The sequence below is a fragment of the Myotis davidii genome, unplaced genomic scaffold, assembly GCF_000327345.1.
Source record: "Myotis davidii unplaced genomic scaffold, ASM32734v1 scaffold235, whole genome shotgun sequence".
Classification (NCBI taxonomy): domain Eukaryota; kingdom Metazoa; phylum Chordata; class Mammalia; order Chiroptera; family Vespertilionidae; genus Myotis; species Myotis davidii.
This window is the reverse complement of record NW_006287462.1, coordinates 517,441-528,207: the sequence shown is the minus strand read 5'-3', so window position 1 is coordinate 528,207 and position 10,767 is coordinate 517,441.

Sequence of the window (10,767 nt, the reverse complement as noted above, 5' to 3'; positions counted from 1 at the left end):
ATGTGATTTCCAAATGCTGAGGCAGATGAACAAAGGAAAATTAGATTATAGCAGTGTATTCAGCCAACTTGTGCTCTCATCTATACTGACTAATCCTGATGTTGAAGAGATCAAATTAATTAGAAAGCAATATCAGTAAATCAGCTTATATATTTTCCAAACACAAGCATTCATGTTTGCGTACAAAAATCATAAGTGACAATTATAGTCTATTTATAGAATAACTGGTATTACGAAAATATAAGAACATTATTGTCTATTTCTATTTTTTATGTAGATTTCTTTTTCCTAGGAATGCTTAAAGCAACTGACAAAACATACAAATTCATAGAGTAGATAAAAATTTTCTAATTACTTGAACCTCCCAGGATGTGAAAGCAGCCCTATCCTCCTTTTTCCTAAGTTTAAAATTGATGAAGTTGAATAGTTCTCAAAGAGTGGTTTTACCTAAATAATTAAAGCAATGATTTTCAAAGTACTTACCTCCAAGTTAATGCCTGCCCTATGAGCTTAGGGATACCTGTGTCTTATTTTGTAGATAAATGTTTAGAGCAGAAATCCATTAAGACTAATCAAACCTGAGGCATTGTTGCAGGACATTAATTTACCTGAGCCTATTAATTGTTGTCTGTTTCCACTCTATATTTACTTAAACAGGAGTCTGGAAACTGAGATAAAAACCATTGCAAAATGCATATAAAATGGCAAAACATCATCTATATGTGTGTATATGTATATATAAATATACATGTGTACATACTATATTCAAATATTAGGAATTCAACTCAAATATAATGTAGATTTACTTGCAGAAAATTGTTTAAAAGAATTATGTTATGATCCTGGGAATTAATAGTTTTTTGTAATCTGAAAAATGTACATTTGCTCCAAATATTAAATGAGGTTTTAGCCAGTTGCTTCATATAAGTGCCACCTAAAGGCAAAGTGTTGTACATGAGGTCTGGCAATTCTCTGCAGCATCAATTTGCATGCTAAATATTTAATTAAAAGCCAGCACTTCCCAAATACATGAATAGTAGGCGTGGGCCTGCACATGATTCATTTATATTTATTTAGCTTTCTATCTAGAAAATATTAACCATTGGTATACTATCAAGGACCATTGGTCTAATTCTAGTTCTTGACTTTCTTCTTTGTGTACTTAAACCCTGTAAGGATTGGTATTTCATGGATTTTATTCTGTTAAAAAGGCTTTCTAAAAAAGTAAAGAAGCTCTAGTCAGTTTTCTCAGTGGTTAGAGTGTTGAACTAAAGACCAAAGGGCAGAAGGTTTGATTCCTGATCCAGGGCATGTACCTCAGTTACAGTTTCCCCAGTCCCAGTAGGAGGTGTGTGCAAGAGCCAACCAATCAATGTGTCTCTATCATGTGAATGTGTCTCTCTTCCTTCTCTCTCTTTCTCTCTCTCTCTCTCTCTCTCTCTCCTCTCATCCCTCCCTCCACTTTGTTTAGAAATCAATAGAAAAAATATCCTCAGGTGAGGATAACAATGTAAAATGAAATAACAAGTAAAGAACAAATTTTTAAATATAAAATATTTTATTTAGCAGTTAACATATGGTCTCATTAAATATTTTCCAATTCTATCATACATCATGAAATTTTGATACTGTTTTTCCTGTTTGGAAATATTTGATACTTAACCATCCTAGAAATTATTTCTCTATAACTCAGCAATTATCCCAACCATGCTAAAAATATGCAAATAACATGAAAAGGGATGGTGAGATTCTCCAGAAGAGGACACAATGTTGAAATAAATCATCTCTTTTTCATTAACCTTAACTTGTTTAATATGTTGCCAAAAAGTCCACCTAAGCTTCCCAAAAAAGAGTTATAAAATGACTCCGGAGAGATTACTTGCAATATTAAGTGTTTTTTAGCCTTCATTAAACATAGGTAAAGATTCAGTTTTTAAATTTTCTTGCATAATGCCAAAGAGAAGAAAATTTACAGAGGAAGATTTATCACAGTTATTAGGCAAATTAGAAGATAAATACAAAAAATAGGGAACTGTACCCTAGCCTCCAATAATGAAGAAATTGATCGTATAAGCACAATCTCAGAGCACATGTCTTCATGTGATACTACTTTTAGTATTAAGGATTAGTAAATGAACAATGCATTTATAAGAAAAAAAACATTTCACCCATTTACTGATGAATAAGAAAATGTACATACTATTTACAAAATTAATCTGGATCATTCTATTGTGCCAAAATGATTTTTGACAAATGTATATTTTATAATGACCAAAATGTACTTGGTACTGTTCATAGTGGACAAATGCTATCGGGGTGTGTGTGCAAAAAATAAAAATGATTGGAAGTAAATAGGTGATATAGAAATGAAAAAATAATAGGATTGCTCATTAAAATTGGTTTTGGAATATCTGAAGTAAAATTTTTTTGCAATTATGGAGCAAGAAGCTGGCCATTCTTTCTACAACAAATTTTTGAGCCATTAAAGTTTTCAGTAGTATTGTTTTTGATGGTATAAGCACAGAAGAACCCTAAGCAATGATAAGCTGGAGCATGTTAGAGCTGTATTGGAGACCTGTAATCAGTAGTTACAAAATGGCTATATCGCAGGGCTATGAATGAGAGTTGATTAGCAGTGAGTTGCATTCCAAGGATGCTGCCCATTTCCGGTATACATACTTTCAAACCCAAGGAATTATGAAGTATAACTGATGTTTAGCACATTTAAATTTGTATCAGATGTTCTAGTAAATTTGCTTTTCACTATTGATTTGTTTTTACTTTTTAATATTATTAACAAAATGACTTTTAAAAAAGTTATTAAAATATAGTTTAATATGAGTTTTAGGTATACAACATATATCTCCATGTCACTGGTTCTATTTTATTCATCAGTTTATTTTGTTCATTAGATTCCACGCATAGGAGACATCATGTGAAACTTGTCTTTCTCTGATTGGCTTATTTCACTTACAAAATAATGTCCAGGTCCTTCATGCTGTCTCAAAGGGTTAAAGATCCTTCTTTTCCTATAGGTGCATAGTATTCCATTGTGTAAATGTACCACAGCTTTTTTATCCCCTCATCCACTGATGGGTACTTGGGCTATTTCTAGATCTTAACTATTATAAATAACACTGCTAAGCACATAGGGGTGAATCATTTTACTCAGATTTAACAAACATATAAGTGGGTAAAATACATTTCACAGCTATGAGTGCCAAAGATAAATGTCTGTGTCTTTTCAAAATGTACAAGTTGAAATCTAATCCTGATGTATTTGCAAGTGGGGCCTTTAGGAGATGAGTATGTCATGCGGGTGGAACTCTCATGAATGGGATCAATGCCCTTATGAAAGGAACCCCAGAGAGACCCCCTACTCCTGCCACTCAAGGTTACAGCAAAAGTTTGCCTACCTATGAACCAGAAAGTGGGTTCTCACCAGACACCAAATCTGCTGGCATCTTTATCTTAGGTTTCCAGCCTGCAGAACTCAGTTTATTAAATTAATAAGTTTAATTTCTGTGGTTTGTAAGCCACCCAGCCTATACTACTTCATTACAATAGAGCAAACAAACTAAGATAGAGTGAAATCCATATTGAATATGGAAAGAGAATAAGGTATATGGAATAGGCACAATACTAGTAATGCCCCTTCCCCCCTCCAAAAAAAGGAGCCCACCCCATACCTTTAAATGGCAAAAGGGATGTAAGATTTGGATATTGAGATGGGAAGATTATCCTGGATTATCTGCCCAATGTAATAACAGTGCTGTGCTCAAAGGGAGATGTAACTGCAGAAGAGAGGTGCAAAGAGAGTCAGCATTGCCGCCAGAAAAGGGGCCATGCACCTGGGGTTGTGGGTGCATCCTAGAAAATGAAAAAGACAAGAAAATGAATTCTCTCCTACAGCTACCAGAAAGGATGCAGTGCCTCCAACATACCGATTTTAGCCAAGTGAGTGAGTTGCTTTCAACCGTTATATTTGTGTAATTTGTTTTGCAGCAATAAAACATGAATGCACTAAGGAAAGGTGATTTCCCCAAATCATACAACTCTATGGTCTGGAGTCTAGTTAAACTGAGACTTTATTGAGGTAAGGATAAAGGGATACATCCATGGCCAAGCAAGTGGAAGAAGATATTTAAGATAGTATTCACATTCCTTAACATAATAAGCCACCACAGCCTTTTATCTGGTTTAATGATTCCTTAAACAATATGTAGCTCTAAATTGCATTACATATGGGCCATTAATTGTCTTACACAGTTCTGCATGCTTTTCAGATCGTTTCACTACACCCATCTGTCCTCTTTTCAAACCTTTTAAGTGCAGTCTTTTGGTGAAGTCATTATGAATCACAACAGGAAAGAAATGAGCAGTATTTTATGTTGATGTCCATATTTACAAATGCATTTTTGCTTAAATAATGCAGGTATCACCCCTCATGAATTAACCTGAAAACATGATATTTGTTGTTCTTCCTTTATATCAAGGCTATTTTTCCAAATATATATTACCTAGTTTTGTCAAGTATTTAAAGCTTACAGAGAACCAATGTTGAATTTCTCTATGGACAGGTATAAAGCCAACCCTTTTATCAAAGTCAGCAATCATACCTGAAAAAAAACCTGTTCAATAATTAGATTGCATGATTCATTATAAAAAAGCTGAAAAAAATAATTATATGTGTCAATATCTACAATTTTATGTGATAAAAAGACAATTCTTTGTTCTTTTTTAATTGAACCAATATAGTTTAAATGCCTGTGATATTTAATTTAACGCGTAATGGTCTGCTCAGGGATGCAGGATGATCCCAAGGAACCTGGATCTGATGTAGGGGAGCGGCATTAGGAGACATTCAATTAAGTTTACCACTTCTATTAACCCCATGCAGACAGTGTCAGGACTCTAAGAGCTGAAATTTCACTTTGTGGTTCCAAAGCCCTGCTCCTCCACTAGCCATCTTGGAGAATTATTTTCAGTATTTGAGCATCAGCTTCTTCACTTAAAAGAAGTAATTCTAACTGTACTTACCTTGCAGGGGAGAATGAGGTTCAGGGGTCACAGTGCTTATCAAGTGTGTAGCACAGACCTAATTGATCTAATGTTCTGCGTAAGTGTCTCCCCACCTCTGCTGGAGAAACTCAAACTTGCCAATTAATGTCTTGGTCCTTTCTGGTATGCAGGTTCCTTTAAGTTACCACACATACCTTCTAGGAAATTCTCAGTTTTTGAGAGTTGCATCTCTTCGCTCCGTATCTCATGTTCGTCAAAATGGCACTCGAGTACATATAGGAGCACAGTGACTTCATATTGCTGAGACAGGAGGACTACCATCTGTGTGCAAGTCTTTACGATGCTTTTTCTTACTGACTCGTCTGTGCAGTCAAGGAATCCCCTGTTTGTTCTTAAATTGATTCTTCTCACCCTGATGAGCAGGCAACTGGTGAAGGTTATGACAGATGAAGGCTGGTCAGGGACAACTGATCTACCTGATGTAGACACTCTGCATACCTCAGTTTTCATTTACAGTCTGCATCCCTAGAGATCTGGCTACACCTCCCACTCAGTCGCTTGACCTCATCACCTCCTTGATAATCCTAACTAATTACTAACCTTTCCCTGTCATTGTCATCCCTCTGTGAGCTGTTACTGATTGAATGAATAATTAATGAAAAAATAAAGATTTCCGGTCAGCACAGTCTGTAACAATATGTGTTTGTGTGAACGTTTGGAGCTACATGGAGGCTAAGAACAGTTTGATGTAGAGTCACACAGGCCTTCCCTCTGTGTAAGCACACCACCACTCTGACTTCATTCTCAAGCAGCCCCTTCACACTTTATTGAGTTGAAGGTAGGTACCCTGAATCCTGAAGAACAGCTTCCCCTCAAAGTTTGACGTAAGAACTGGATCAAAAGTCCTTTGCTTTGACCTTTGTTCACTTGAGAAACAGAAAGATAGCTGATGTAGTTGAAGAATTATGATCACTAGACAAGAGGTTATGAAATTAAGTCAGAGGTAGCCAGACTATGGATTGCTGACAAACATGCCAATGAGATGAAATTCTGTTGTTTGTTCAATGGAAAGTCATTTTATTTTTAAAGCAAGGAAGAAATATGGTTTGATTTTTTGTTTTATGAAGAGCTAATTGGTCGGCGAGGGAAATGGAAGCTGGAAAAAAAACAACTAGAAGGCATTTTGTAGTTGTCCAGTTAGGAAGTTTTAAAGTTTTTCTATTTATACTGCTAAATATTTTATAACTTTCATGAGCACATTTTCATTTTTAGGTTAATTCTACATAGATTTTCTATAAGAAAATTGAAGGTGTTTGTTTCTTTCCTGTGATGTTTCTCGATTGAAATGCAATCTGTAATTTGGAATATGAGAATTTGGTGCTAATTCTTCATCTTGTTTTTTCACCTTCTCACCCAGCACTGAAACAAGATTTCATGATTTCTATCACGCAAACTTACTAATAAATTGGCTGCATCTTGAAACTCAAGTGCAAACAAAGTAGTTGGGCGTTCTTACTTTTTTACATCACTTGGGTTCATTTTCTTCTTAAGCATGCTTGTTTTTTTCTTACTATTTTCATTCTGATAAGTGCTACAATTATAATATGTCATTATTTCATATAATGTCATTATAATATGTCATTATTTCATATTTCTTTTCATATGATTTATTAAATTATTCTTCTATTTATGTCTCTCTATAAAAGTCATATATAAAATGACATGGGAAAAATTCAGACTCATTTTCTGTGCAGTTTATTTTCAAATCAAATATTTAAACCTATATGTAAACTGAGTGGCCAGGTTATTATGACCAGCCAGATTATTATGACCACCCCATCAATACTTCATTGACACTTCCAAAAATACTGAATATTGAAAACTTCCTAAGCAAAAATTCTCAAGGTTTTATTATTATTATTTGCATAACTAATTCACTGCATTGTACTGATGGGGTGGTCATAATACATACACACACACACACACACACACACACAATTGTAATAACTTTTTTACAAATTTCTCATCTCATCAGGAAACACTATGAGTAGTAAGTTTTCAAATACGGAAATATGGCTGTGGTTTTTCCTAACTTAGAAATCTTTATTGGCTTCTATTGCTCATGTGGTAGTGTCAACATTTTATTCCAATGAGGTAGGGATCTATACCTAATCTTTAAATTCATATAAGCAATTTCCTGTGTCTGTGCCAATAATGGATTTAGCATTCAGAATATGCCATGATTTGCTCTATGTTTTTGCATGTCTAAATCACATTGTTTGACATGCTCTTTCCCATTTTCCTACTGGTGAATATCTATCCAAATATGAAAACTTTATTGAGTATTTCTAAGTTGTAAAGCTTTTGATAATATTTCAGAAAAAAATTCAGAGATTTTGTGCCATCAGATATCTTGCATGTGACTCTACTATGACACTAATAACTACTGGTATATTTGATATTTCATCAGTTTGTCCCCAGTCCATGACTGAATTCCTAGTAAGAATTTATGAATATATTTTATTCACTTTTGTGTACCCCATGTTAACTCTAACAAAGATTTGGTTTCAGGGAAAGCATTATTAATGACCAACTAACTAACTAACAATTAATGAAACAATTTCTTTCTTTGGGAATGCATCTTTTGTAATAATCTACTTTGCTTCATAGAAGTAACTATATTTAATGAATTAGTAAGAAAATGTAAATATAGAATAGAAATACTTTTTGAAGAAACGATTTCATTTTATTCAATATACTTAATTTGCAACTTTATCTTTCTCATCTCTTGTCACCTAGGTATCTATGTGTGGTTTACTCTTTAAAAACTAAAAATCAGATTTTCTTTCACTCATCTTTTAAAGAAATTGTTTGCTCTTTAAAGTTTTTGTTTCTGGAGTGGAATTTAGTTGTATATGTGAAAAGTGAGATATGCACATTACCTGACAAATGTCAAGATAGACAGTGAAACAGGAAAAAGTAAAAGCTTCATGTTTTCCTTTTGTCTTCTTTGCTTTTGCTTTCATAACTTTTCATGGATTAATCACTTCAAGGTCAATGGTGCTGTCATTACTCCTCGGGGCAAAACTTCTAACTGAAGTCAATTAATAAATCAGCTGAGAAAGCAGTAGCTTTCCTCATTATTATAGTGTTTAATCAGAAAAAAGAATGGCTTTAACCCTACTGCATTTGGTCTGGGGCAGAATCCCTGCAAATATACCAATCTCTGGACAGTTTCTGAATCAAATAACTCTTAAATTAATAAAATAATTAAATCAGAGAAGGATATAAGTAAAAAAAATAAACAAAGTGCTTTGGTGATAGGTTTCATAATTGACAGACAATAGCCTTCCTTAAGCTGGTGGAAGGCAGGAAACCCTCCGATAAGTGTCTATTATGTTCAGGCTCCTGGGCTAGATAATACAACTTTTCTCTTTAAACTCCCCAACTGTCCCTTAAAGACAAAGCTGATAATCCCAATGAGAGGTTAAGTAGATTTAAAAATAAACAACACACAAGCAAACAACAACAAAAATTCCCATGATGCTATTAGTATGTGAAATTCATTTTAAAGGCATCTTAACATTATTTATGAACTTGTAAATCTATACTAATAAAAGGGTAATATGCTAATTAGACCAGCCATCTTCTGGACATCCTTCTGGACAAAGCCAAGGTGGCAGGGCTGAGGCAGAGGTGGTTAGGGGCGATGAGGCCAGCAGGGGAGAGCAGTTAGGCGCTATCAGGCAGGCAGAGGTGGTTAGGGGCGATAAGGCAGTCAGTCCGGTGAGAGGTTAGGAGCCAGCAGTCCCAGATTGCAAGAGGGATGACCAACTGACAGTTTAGGCCCGATCCCACAGTCAGATATCCCCTAAGGTGTCCCAGATTGGAGAGGGTGCAGGCTGAGCTGAGGGACCGCCACCGCCGCCCCCACATGAATTTCATGCACTGGGCCTCTAGTAGTTGTATAATATGTCATGCCTTCTCGGAATCACATGTCCAAACATTTTCAATTAACTGTAAGCTCAAGCATCATATCCTCTATTATTAATTATATAATGGTGCAATAAACTACCTGAAAGTTTGGAGATTAAAATGTAAACCATTAATTTACCTTACAGCCTAACAGTCACCTCTTGGCTGGGTTAAGCTGGTTGGTTTTCCTAATCTGGATCACACTTGGCTAATATCAGCAGGTCTCTTCATGTGTCTATAGTTGGGTTCAGGATAGCAAAACTGTGATGTTTTAGGATGATTGGCGGGCTGAATCTGGTGGAGAGCTTTTCTTTTTTTTAGGATGGAGTCTCTCATCATCTTCTAGGCTAGCCAAACGTATTCACAGGGTAGCTTGGGTTGTGACCAAGAAGGAATAAGAAAGTATACAAGATATCTTGAGACCTATAGTCAAAATCAGAAATAGATTGTTCCTTACATATTTGATTGGCCCCAACAAATATCAACTAGACCAGATTCAAGGAGCAGAGAAAGGAGGTGTTGCAAAAATCACATGTACTAAAAGGAGGTGTATGCTCGGGGATTTAAAATCTGTGATTAGGTATACAATCTGCAGAATCTTCCTTAAAGTTGTGATAATTTTGAAGATGTATTGTCTTCTGTCTCTTACGTTTTATGTAACTCATGGTATTATAACTTGCATGATAACTTTATGAGGACAAAAAACATAATGATATTATAGTATTTGTGTTAAAATCTTTTCTCCAGAGGAGTTATTTCTATTAGACAAGTATCTAGATTGTATAGATTTAGTTTATGCACTGGATCCATCTGAATTTACCAAAGAAACAGAAGCAGAATGTGTGTGTGTGTGTGTGTGTGTGTGTGTGTGTGTGTGTGTGTAGAGAGAGAGAGACAAAGAGAAAGAGAGAGAGGTCTATGTGTTGAGGAACTTCAGTAAGAACCGGCATAATTTTTCCAGCAAAACATTGTGTTGTTTCTTTTGTTCACCTTAGACATTCAATACGTGGCTTGCCAAGAGAAATAAATTACCTTCTTCAATCCAAATCAAGGTAAATAAGGATAAAAGAATGCACAAACACTATAGAAAAAAAGAGCGAAGGTAACAATAAATGTCATATTATACCATTTATTGAAAAAAAATGCTGTCCTGAGCAGATAAAAAATATGACCCAATATATTGGCATGAGTCAGGGAAATAAATGAATAAGCAAATTGAATCCAACTTGCCAGCTTCCATGACAGGGCGAGCCAACTTCTTGAAATCAATCTCCCCTCTCTCTATATACGTAAAACATGTCAACTACTCCTCACCACTATAACAAAGCATCATGTCCATGGAAAACCATGGGCAGCAAGTAAATTCTAATACTATTTATATCTCTGATCATAGAAAAGTGAGAAAAAAATCCCTAATTCTTTTATTAAGCTGTAAAAACCTGACATGACTCAGATGTCATAAAAATTACATCTTGAACAAATCACATGTAATACAATTTTTAATATCTAAATGAATTATTAACAATCAGCATCTAATAGGTCATTAATAGGTATATACAAGACGGATTCATACCAAGAACAAAAAGACTATGAATCATAATTGGCAAAAAAATATATTGTCTTGTGATTCTAATTGTGTGTATTGAAAAAGTTTGACATTTTAAGACAAGGATATTAGAATATAGACAAAATGAAGGGCAAAACATAAGCATTTTATATCAATAAGGAAATTGTTCATTTTCTAGTAGCATTTGGAAAAACTAGATAGAC